The 11,000-nt window shown below is 46.0% G+C and overlaps 1 non-coding gene across 1 annotated transcript; it reads left to right on the plus strand.

The window, feature by feature from the left end:
* Positions 1-10,503: 10,503 nt before the first annotated feature.
* On the plus strand, positions 10,504-10,610 carry LOC121283680. Its single transcript, XR_005944328.1, has one exon. It is a non-coding gene; the product is annotated as a U6 spliceosomal RNA (small nuclear RNA).
* Positions 10,611-11,000: the final 390 nt, after the last annotated feature.

Here is an 11,000-nt window from a genome sequence, read left to right on the forward strand (position 1 = left end):
TTCGAGTGGCAGAGACTGTTTCCTGTTTCCCGGATGTCTCCCTGGTTTTGGTGCCACGCCTGGCTGTAGGTTCCCGCCCCAACTGAAGAACGGCGTCATGTTGCACATCCTGCAAAGCCTGTGAGTCCCTCTCAGCGCACTCTATTGTTAGAGCTATTCCCATAGTGTTCTTCAGATCAATATTAACTTTTGCAAGTAAATGGCACTGGATGCCATCATTGTATATGCCGCAAACCAAACGATCTCGCAACATATCATTGAGGGTATCTCCAAAGTCGCAATGCCTAGTCAACTGTTTTAACTTTGTGATATACATTGTGATTGACCCACCAGAGGCCCTTACTCCGGAATTGAACTTAAATCTTTGCACAATCACCGATGGCTTCAGCTGAAAATGCGGGAAAACACGTCAGTCCAGAACACGTCTTAACAACTGTGACCTGCAGAAGACGGGACTAACTGCCAGGGCCTTGCTCACATTACAGACATCCGAGGAGCAGAAGGCACTGGAGCCCAATAGCAGGACAGCTCAGATAGACAACTAAAAGCCAACCCCAGCAGCATTCAAAATGCTCAGGACATTGGGGTGAGTGTGATAAGTGAAGGATCCCACGTGTGTGGACGAGTGCCTGCACAAGGCTCCGAGAGGCCCTGCCACACACACACTTGTCCCTCCAGAATCACTCATTGGCCAGCTGCTCCCTCTGCGATGGCAGAGGGTGAGGGTGAGGTTGAGGGGCTCACAGGCAAAGGGAACTCGGAGGGAGTGGACAGCCTCTGAGATTCCTGAGTGGATGACCCTGGAGTGTCTAGTTGTTGCTCCACCTCCCTTCAGGTGTCGGGGGGCCCTGGCCTGACTCCTTGAGGGGAAGAAGCTCCTGGAGGGATGTCGAGATACCCGTTTCCCTGTCGCGTTGTCACTACAGGAACTCACCCATGGCTCCCACGATGGAGTGCAGGTCTGCACACATCTTCACGTTCTGCTGGACCACCTCCATAGCATCCAACAACCTCCCCATGGAGAACCGCATACCAGCACATGTGGGCACCTCTTCATCATAGGGCAGGCAGATACACTCCTTCAACTCTCATGCCACTCTGTTGAGGGCTTCCAACAGCTCTGTGTAATTTTTTTCCCCGCCTTCTGCTGACTCTCCAGGATGAGTTGGAAGGCCAAATCTAGGGACTCATCATCTGAGTCGGACCTCACAGATGTGAGCAAGCTTCTCCTGCATGAAAACAGATGGAGAGAGTGTGAGCAAGAGTCATCACACTCCGTGGAATGTTTGTGTGGTGAGCAGAGCCATAGACAGGATGAGGATGTAAACTCAAAAGGCTCTGAGCCTGATGGAGATGTGAGGGTGTGTGTGAGAGTTAGTGGTGTGGTGTTGTCCCTTGAGGTGTGAGATCCCTGTGGATGTGTGATGGGGTTGTGAATGTGTGAGTTGAGAGTGATGAGAAGAGTGACAGAATGGATGAAACCATTCATCCTGCAGTGGCACTGGGTGACTGTCCTCTTTTGTAGGGCATTGGCACTGACCACCGCTGCCACCACCTCTCAAGCCAGATTAGTGAGGTTGCTGCTCATCCCGCTGCCAGAGCGGGAACATCCCAGTGAGCCTCCACTACATCCAAAAGGTTATCGAGGGACGCATCGTTGACCCTGGGTGCTGCATTCTTTTTGCCTTTCAGGGCTTCTTTGCAGCAGTTGTGGGCTGGGAGCACTGAGAGGTGTGCACGCGGCTGGACTTTAAATATAGCATCTGGCGTAATGAAGGTAATGGTGTGGCGGGCGAACAATAGCATGTTTCCCTAGAATGCATAATTAATGCAGCGAGTTTTGGATGATATGGCATGAAAAGCCGCCATTGTAGCCAGTTTTACCCGCCTGCTAAGGAAAACCTAGGACAATTCTGCCCGCAGCCTCGAGAAATATAAAGAGGAATTAGATCAGGGCTTCTGTCACAAGAAACTATAGATCAGAATCTGGTTATGCAGTGGCGTAGTGGTATTGTCGCTGGACTAGTATTCCAGGGACCAAGGTTAATGCTTTGGGGACCTGGGTCAAATTTGAATTCAGTGAAAACCTGGAATGAAAAGCCTAATGGTGACCATGAAACCATTGTTGATTGTCATTAAAAACCCATCTAGTTCACTAATGTCCTTCAGGGAAGGAAGTCTGCTGTCTTTACCTTGTCTGGCCTGCATGTGACTCCATACTCACTGAAATGTCATTGACTCTTAAATTCCCTTTGAAATGTCCTAGCAAGCCATTCAGTTGTATCAAAAGCACTACAGAAAATTGGACAAGGAATGAAACCAGATGGACCAACTGGCATCCACCTAGGCATCTGAAACAACAACTGAAAACTGAACCCTGCTGCCCCTACAAAGTCCTCCTTACTAACGTCTGGGGTCTAGAGTTGATGTTTAGGACTCTCAGGGTAACTCCCTCCCAGCTGTATACCACTGTGCCGTGACCTCTGCTGGGTCTGTCCTGCTGTGGGGACAGGTGATACTGAGGGATGGTGATGGAAGTGTCTGGGACACTATCTGTAAGATATGATTCCGTGCCAAAGTTTGGAGATCTGTCTCACAGATTAATCAAGCAACAGCCTGATGTAATCATACAGAATCATATCTTACAGGTAATGTCCCAGATACCTCCATCACCATCCCTCGGTATCACCACAGCAGGACAGATCCAGCAGATGTCACGGCACAGTGGTATGCAGTCGGGAGGGAGTTACCCTGAGAGTCCTAAACATCAGCTCTAGACCCCATTAAGTCACATGGCATCAGGTCAAACATGGGCAAGGAAACCTCCTACTGATTACCAGATACTGCACCTCCTGTCAACTGATGAATCAGTGCTCTTCCATGTTGAACATCACATGGAAGAAACACTAAGGGTGGCAAGGGTGCAGATTGCATTCTGGGTGGGTGACTTCAAAGTCCATTAGCAAGAGTGGCTCGGTAGCACCACTACAGACTGAGCTGGCTGATTCCTAAAGGGCATGACTGCTAACCTGTGTTTGTGGCAGTGATGAGGAAACCAACAAGAGGGGAAAATTTTCTTGACCTCAACCTCACCAACTTACCTGCAGCTGATGCATCTTGTCCATGACATCATCGGTAGGAATGACCACCATACAGCCCTTGTGGAGGTGAAATCCCATCTTCACATTAAGGATAACTTCTCTCATGTTGTATGGCTCTACCACCATGCCAAATGGGATAGATTTCTAACAGATCTAGGAACTCAAGACTGGGGAACCGTGAGGCGCTGTGGGCCATCAGCAGCAGCAGAATTATACTCGACCACAAACTTCCTGGCCTTGCATATCCCCAACTCTACCGTTATCACCAAGCCAGGGGGTCAACCCTGGTTCAATGAAGAGTGCAGCACCAGGCGTACCTAAAAATGGGGTTTTAATCTGGTGAAGCTACAACTCAGGACTACTTGCATGCCAAACAACAGAAGCAGCAAGCGATAGTCAGAGCTAAGTGATTCCACAACCAACAGATCAGATCTAAGCTCTGCTGTCCTGCCACATCCAGCAGTGAATGATGGTTGACAATTAAACAACTCACTGTAGGAGGAGGCTCCACAAATATCCCATCCTCAATGATGGAGGAGCCCAGCACATCAGTGCAAAAGTTAAGGCTGAAGAATTTGCTACAATCTTCAGCCAGAAGTAGAGTGGATGATCCATCTCGGCCTCATCTGGAGGTCCTCAGCAACACAGATATCAGTCTTCAGACAATTCGATTCATTCCACGTATTATCAAGAAACGACTGAAGGCACTGGATACAGCAAAGGCAGTGGGCCTTGACAATTTTCCAGCAATGGTACTGAAGACTTGTGCTCCAGAACTTGCCACGACCCCAGCTAAGCTGTCCCAGTACAGCTACAACACTGGCGTCTACTCGGCAATGTGGAAAATTGCCCAGGTACGTCCTGTACACAAGAAGCAGGAAAATCAAACTCGGCCAATTACCGCCCCATCAGTCTACTCTTGATCATCAGTAAAATGATGGAAGGGGTCCATCAACTATGCTATCAAGCAGCACTTGATTAGCAATAACATGCTCACTGACACTCAATTTTAGTCCTGCCAGCATCACTCAGCTCCTGTCCTCATTACAGCTTTGGGCCACACATGGACAAAAGAGCTGAACTCCCAAGGTGAGGTGAGAGTCACTGTCCTTGACATCATGGCAGACCTTGACTGAGTGTGGCATTAAGGAGCCACAGCAAAACTGGAGTCAATGGGAATTAGGGGGAAAACTCTCTGCTGGTTAGAGTCATACCTAGCACAAAGGGAGGTGGTTGCATTTGTTGGAGGTCAATCATCTCAATTCCAGAACATCTTTGCAGGAGTTCCTCCGGGTAGTGTCCTAGGCCCAACCATCTTCAACTGCATCCTTCCATCACAAGGTCAGAAGTGGAGATGCTCACGATGATTGCACAATGTTCAGCACCTTTTGGACATGGACATCGTCAAACAATCCATGTCCAAATGCAGCAAGACCTGGGCAATATCCAGGCTTAGGCTGACAAATTGCAAGTAACATTCATGCCACACAAATGCCAGGCAATGACCATCTCCAAAAGGACAGAATTTAACCTGCCCCTTGACATTCAATGGTATTACCATCGTTGAATTCCCCACTATCAGTCTCAAGGGAATTACCATTGACCAGAAGCTGAATTGGACTAGCCATATAAATACTGTGGGTTCAAGAGCAGGTCAGAGGCTAGGAATCCTCTGGCAAGTAACTCACCTTCTGTCTCCCCAAAGTCTGTCCACCATCTACAAGGCACAAGTCAGGAGTGTGATGAAATATTCTACACTTGCCTGGATGAGTGCAGCTCCAACAACACTCAAGAAGCTTGACACCATCCAGGACAAAGCAGCCTGCTTGATTGGCATCCCATCCACAAACGTTCACTCCCACCATCACCGATGCACAGTGTATACCATCTACATGATTTATTCCAGGAACTCACCAAGGTTCCTTAGACAGCATCTTGCAAACCCACAAACATTACTATCTAAAAGGACAAAGGCAGCAGACAAATAGGCACACCACCACCTGGAAGTTCCCATCCAAGCCACTCACCATCCTGACTTGGAAATATATCGCCGTTGCTTCACTGTCACAGGGTCAAAATCCTGGAACTCCCTCCCTAACAGCATTGAGGGTGTACCTACACCAAGTGGGCAGCAGCAGTTTAAGAAGGCAGCATTTCAAGAAGACAGCTCACCACCACCTTTTCATGAGCAATTACGGATGGACAATACATGCTGGCCTAGCCAGTGACACCCACATCCCATGAACGAATAAAGAAAACTTGCAAATTTTACTGGAAAACAATGGGTTTAATTTTGCCTCAGGATAATAATGAAAAGTCACGTGAGGTAAAATGGTTATTTTAGAAAGATAATTTGATCTCTTCCTGCCGTATGTTTTGGCTGAATTTGTCCCAAGAATCTGTTGAAGCAAGTTTCTGCTACCATGGGGCTGCAAATAAAAGCATTACAAAAAGAAAACACATCTGGATTCCTCATGGTTCAAAGGATGAAATCCCCGCAGCAATTGGCATTATATCCTTGCTTGGAGTTGCTGTCAGGTAATTGCTATGCCCTTTACTCTAATACAGTTTACAAGAACAACATCACATCTGGCAATGCTTTTTCGTGACTGTGAACACTGAGAAAACAATTCATTACAGGGCCCATGAAAATGACAGCAAGAGGGAGGAGGATCTTTTTTATTCATTCACATGTTAATGTTGATTGCCAGGCCAGAATTTAACGCACTTCCATAATTGCCCTTGAGAGCTTCATAAAGTCATATCTTAATTATGGCACAGAAGGAAGTCATTCAGCTCATTAAGTCCATGCCAGCTCTCTGTACAGCAATCCAGTCAGTCCCATTCCTATGCTCTGATTCATAGACCTGCAAGTTTATTTCTCTCAAGAGTTTGTATATTTTAAGGTTCAGGAGTTATAGCCTAAATTGGTGGCTGAAGATTCAGAAGGATTTTAAGATAATTTATTAAGTTCAATAAGAAGCAACAGTTTAGATATGATGCATAAACTAAATAGACAGGGAAAGCATACAACCGTGACATGTAAGAGTGCTTTACTGATCCTAGAAGACAAACAGACAGGTGGCTCAGTGTGTGTTGATCTCTGTAGCTTGTGGTGGCAGTATTCTATTCTCCATTTGAAGTGTTAGTAAATTCTTCCCCCAGTATTCCTCACTCTTCCCCCATCTTCCTCCATCTTCCCTGATCCATCTTCCATCTAACAAGGACTGCCCCTGTCTCTGAGCATCTGTTAAAATACTTAGCTTCCAGGGCCTAGTAGTTTACCCTATGTCCTCCTTATGAACATCTGGGGGCTTGTGCCAAAATTTGAGGAGCTTTCCCACAGACCAAGCAAGCAACAGCCTGACATAGTCTTATTCACCAAACCATAAGCTGCAGCCATGTCCCAGAACACCATGCCCATCCTTGGGTGTGCCCAGTCCCACCAAGAAGACAGATCCACCTATGGTGTCAGCACAGTGATATAGAAATTGGGAGAGTTGCCCTGGAAATTCTCTACATTGACTCCAGAGCCCATGAAGTCTCATGGCATCAGGTTGAACATGGGCAAGGAAATCTTGTACTGACTACCACCTACTCCTTCCCTCAGCTGACGAATTAGTGCTTCTCCATGTTGAACACCACTTTGGAGAAAAATTCGGTGTAGCATAGGCACAGAATGTACTTTTAGTGAGGGACTTCAATGCCCGTAATCAAGAGTGGTTCAGTAGCATCATTGTTGGCTGAGTTCTGAAGGACATTTCTGCCAGAGTGGGCCTGTGCCAGGTGGTGCGGGAACCAACAAGAGGGAAAAATGTACTTGACCTCGCCCTCTCTAATCTCCCTGTCACAGATGCATTCTGTCCATTTCAGCATTTGAAGTTCTACTGGACAGTCCTTGTGGAGATGAAATCCCTACTTTACCATGAGGATGGGGGGAGATGGTGGCATTGTGGTATTGTCACTGGACTCATAATCCAGAGGCCCAGGCTAATGCTCTGGGGTTATGTGTTCAAATCTTTCCATGGCCGGTGACAGAATTTAAATGCAATTAATTAATAAATCGAAATTGAGAGCTAGTACTGTGATAGCTTTTATGGATTGTCATAAAAATTGATCTGGGTCCACTAATCGATGGAAATCCTTATCTGGTCAAGCATATGTGTGACTCCAGATCCACAACAATGTGATTGACTCTTAAATGGCCTAGCAAGACATTCAGTTGTAAAAGAACTGTTGGACTGCACTAGTTCAAGAAGGCAGCCCACCACCAACTTCTCAAGGGCAATTAGAGATGGGCAACAAAATGCTGGCCTGGCTACATCCCATGAAAGAATAAAACAAAATACTATCCATCAAATCGTGTGGCACTACCATTATACTTAATGAGATAGATTCAGAACAGATATAACAGCTCATAATTGGACATCCATGAGGAGCTGTGCTTCTTCAGCAGCAGCAGAATTGTATTCAATCACAAACTGTAACCTCATAGCTCAGCATAACCATCACTCATCCAATACCATTTAGCTAGAGGGTCAATACTTCTTGAAAGAGGAGTGCTGGAGAGCATGCTAGGAGCAGCAACAGGCATACCTAAAAATGAGGTATCAACCTGGTGAAGCTAGAACACAGGGCTACATGCTGAACGGTGGAAGTAGTATGCTATTGACAGAACAAAACAACCCTACCACCAACAGATCAGGTCAGAGCATTGCAGTCATACCACATTCAGTCATGAACAGTGATTGACAATTAAACAACTAACCAGCGAAGGAGGGTCCACACATATCCCACCCTCAATGATGTGGGATCATAGCACAGCAGTGAGGACGCGGCAATATCTTCAGCCTCACATGCCAATTAGATGATTCATCTCGGCCTCTTTCTGCAGTCCACAGATACAGTTACCAGTCTTCAACCAATTCGATCCACTCCACATGATATCAAGAAATGGCTGGGCCCCTAGCCAATCTGTTCCAACACAGCTGTAACACTGGCATCTACCTAAAAATGTCCTGTCCACAAAAGGTAGAACAAATCCCATCCGGTCAATTACTGCCCTATTAGTCTAGTCTCAAACATCACAATAAAGTGAAGGAAGGTCTCGTCAATAGTGCTATCAAGCAGCACCTACACAGCAATAGCCTGCTAACTGATGCTCAATTTGGGAACCATAAGGGCCACTTAGCTCCTGACCTCATCATAGTCTTGGTCCAAACTTGGAGAAAAGATCTGAATTCAAGTGCAAAGGTGAGAGTGTCTGCCCTTGGCTTCAAGACAGCATTTGACAGCGTGTGGCATCAAGGAGCCCAAGCAAAACTGAAATCAAGGGGAATCAGGGGGAAAACTCTCTAATGGTTGGAGTCATACATAGCACAAAGGAAGATGGCTGTGGTTGTTGAAGATCAATCATCTCAGTCCCTGGACATCACTGCAGGAGTTCCTCAGGGTAGTGTCCTAGGCCCAGCCACTTTCAGCAGCTTCATCAATGACCTCCCCTCCATCATAAGGTCAGAAGTGGGGATGTTCGCTGATGATTGCACAATGTTCAGCACCATTTGTGACTCCTCAGATACTGAAGCAGTCTATGTCCATATGGAGCAAGACCTGGATGACATTCAGGTTTGGGCTGATAATTGGCAAGTCATAATAGCAGCACAAAAGTGCCAGGCAATGACCATCTCCAGCAACAGAGAATCTAACCTTGATATTCAATGATATCCAGAAGCTGGGAATTCTATGGTGAATAACTCACCTCCTGACTCCCCAAAGCCTGTCTACTATCTTCAAGGTACAAGTCAGGAGATGATGGAATAATCTCCGCTTGACTAGATGAGTGCAACTCCAAAAATGCTCAAGAAGCTCAGTACAGTCCAGGACAATGCAGCCTGCTTGACTGACACCCCATCTATCACCTTCAACATTCACTGCCTCCACCACCCTCATACAGTGGCACGGGTGTGTACCACAGGCACTGTACAGGGTCCAGAAGAGTGGATGATGCACAAGGTGCAAAACACCACGGCACAGGGGCTAGAGGGACCAAGGCTTGTTTTCATAAAGGGAGTCCTCATCATTGTCCAGACCGAGAAGCAAGAGCTGATACAGGACAATCTGTAGTGCACCTTTGGTCATCCAGCATCTCTCCTCCTCATCTTCCATTGTTATTGTTGCTGCTGGCCGGTCATCATTTGTGGAAAATGGAGATCTTATTGCATTCACAGCACGCTGACATAAAAGGTAAACCAATGCGCATGCGTACTGTGCTTACGAATGTCACAGAATCACAGAATTGTTACAGCAGGAGGCCATTCAGCCCATCATGTTTGCACTGGTCACCTGTTTTCCTGTCAACTCTGAGCCTCAACCTTGATGAGCGAAGGAGGTAAAACTAGGATCGAGCGCTTCTGCAAGGGCAACTGAACTTTCAACTGACTGGAAAATTCAAACCCTACCACTTAAGCCAGCCTAGAAAACTTTTTACATGCTGAGAGTCCTGAGACTCAAAGTAAGGAAGTGCTGCTGCCCCTCCTGTTGCACTAGAAAAATTACATTCAAGCCCTAAGAGCCAAGAGAAAAGCTTTTTGCCAGTTGAGGCTGAACTCCCTCGAGCTGAGGTCATTTGTAAATGGTCCGCTGCTGCTTATATTATAGCTAGAAGAAAGCTAGCCTCATAGTATTGGTAAGTGTCTAACAGATTTCTCTATCTAGTGTCCTGGTTTTAATGATGTGAGAAAATGCACAAAATGTTAAACTGGATTCACTGAAGGGGAAAGTTTACAGCATTTTTTACTGTTTATTTTTAACTCTGTGTGAGTGGGTTGTGTGTTCCTCAGTCTCTGTCCTGCGCAATCCCCACAGAATAGAGCTAGGTGCTGAACCACGGATGGTGCTGGAGAATCATTGCTGATTCCAGGACATCTCCCCCTCCTCCTGCTCACTGCCTACAGTTCACAGCAAATAGCAGGTGATCTGAGTTAATGCAGGTGATTCCAGGGTTCATCACCAATGCTATCAAAGCTTGGCCTAAATAGCCAAGTGGTTATGGTACTGGGCTTGTAACCCCAAAATCAAGAGTTCAAATTTCACAATGGCAAACTGTGAAACATGTAACTTCATCTGAAACAGATGGAAACAGGTTTGTACTCGAAAGAGTATCAAGAGTTCAAATCTCACCATGGCAAACTATGAAACAATGTAACTTCATCTGAAACAGATGGCAACAGGTTTGTACTCAAAAGAGTTACATGTTTTTGGCCTAAATAGCCAAGTGGTTATGGTACTGGGTTTGTAACCCCAAGATCAAGAGTTCAAATCTCACAATGGCAAACTATGAAACAATGTAACTTCATCTGAAACAGATGGAAATGGGTTTATACTCGAAAGAGTTACCTTTCTTGTGGTCGCTTCGGCAGCACGTATATTAAAATTGGAACGATACAGAGAAGATTAGCATGGCCCCTGCGCAAGGATGACACGCAAATTCGTGAAGCGTTCCATATAGGCTTGGCCTAAATAGCCAAGTGGTTATGGTACTGGGTTTGTAACCCCAAGATCAAGAGTTCAAATCTCACAATAGCAAACTATGAAATAATATAACTTCATCTGAAACAGATGGAAACAGGTTTGTACTCGAAAGAGTTACAATAAGCACTCCTCATCTCCTGTGGAGTCATAATGTCATAAGCCATTTAAAAAAGCAGCTTCCTTAATGGTCTATTGGTCAAGATTCAGCGCTTTCACAGCTGCTGCCCTGGTTCAATTCCTGATCAAGGTGTAGTAATTTATGGCTTGGCCTAAGTAGCCAAGTGGTTATGGTACTGGGTTTATAACCCCAAGATCAAGAGTTCAAATCTCACAATGGGAAACAATGTAACTTCATCTGAAATGACAGAT

This window comes from Carcharodon carcharias, chromosome 10, assembly GCF_017639515.1.
Source record: "Carcharodon carcharias isolate sCarCar2 chromosome 10, sCarCar2.pri, whole genome shotgun sequence".
NCBI lineage: Eukaryota > Metazoa > Chordata > Chondrichthyes > Lamniformes > Lamnidae > Carcharodon > Carcharodon carcharias.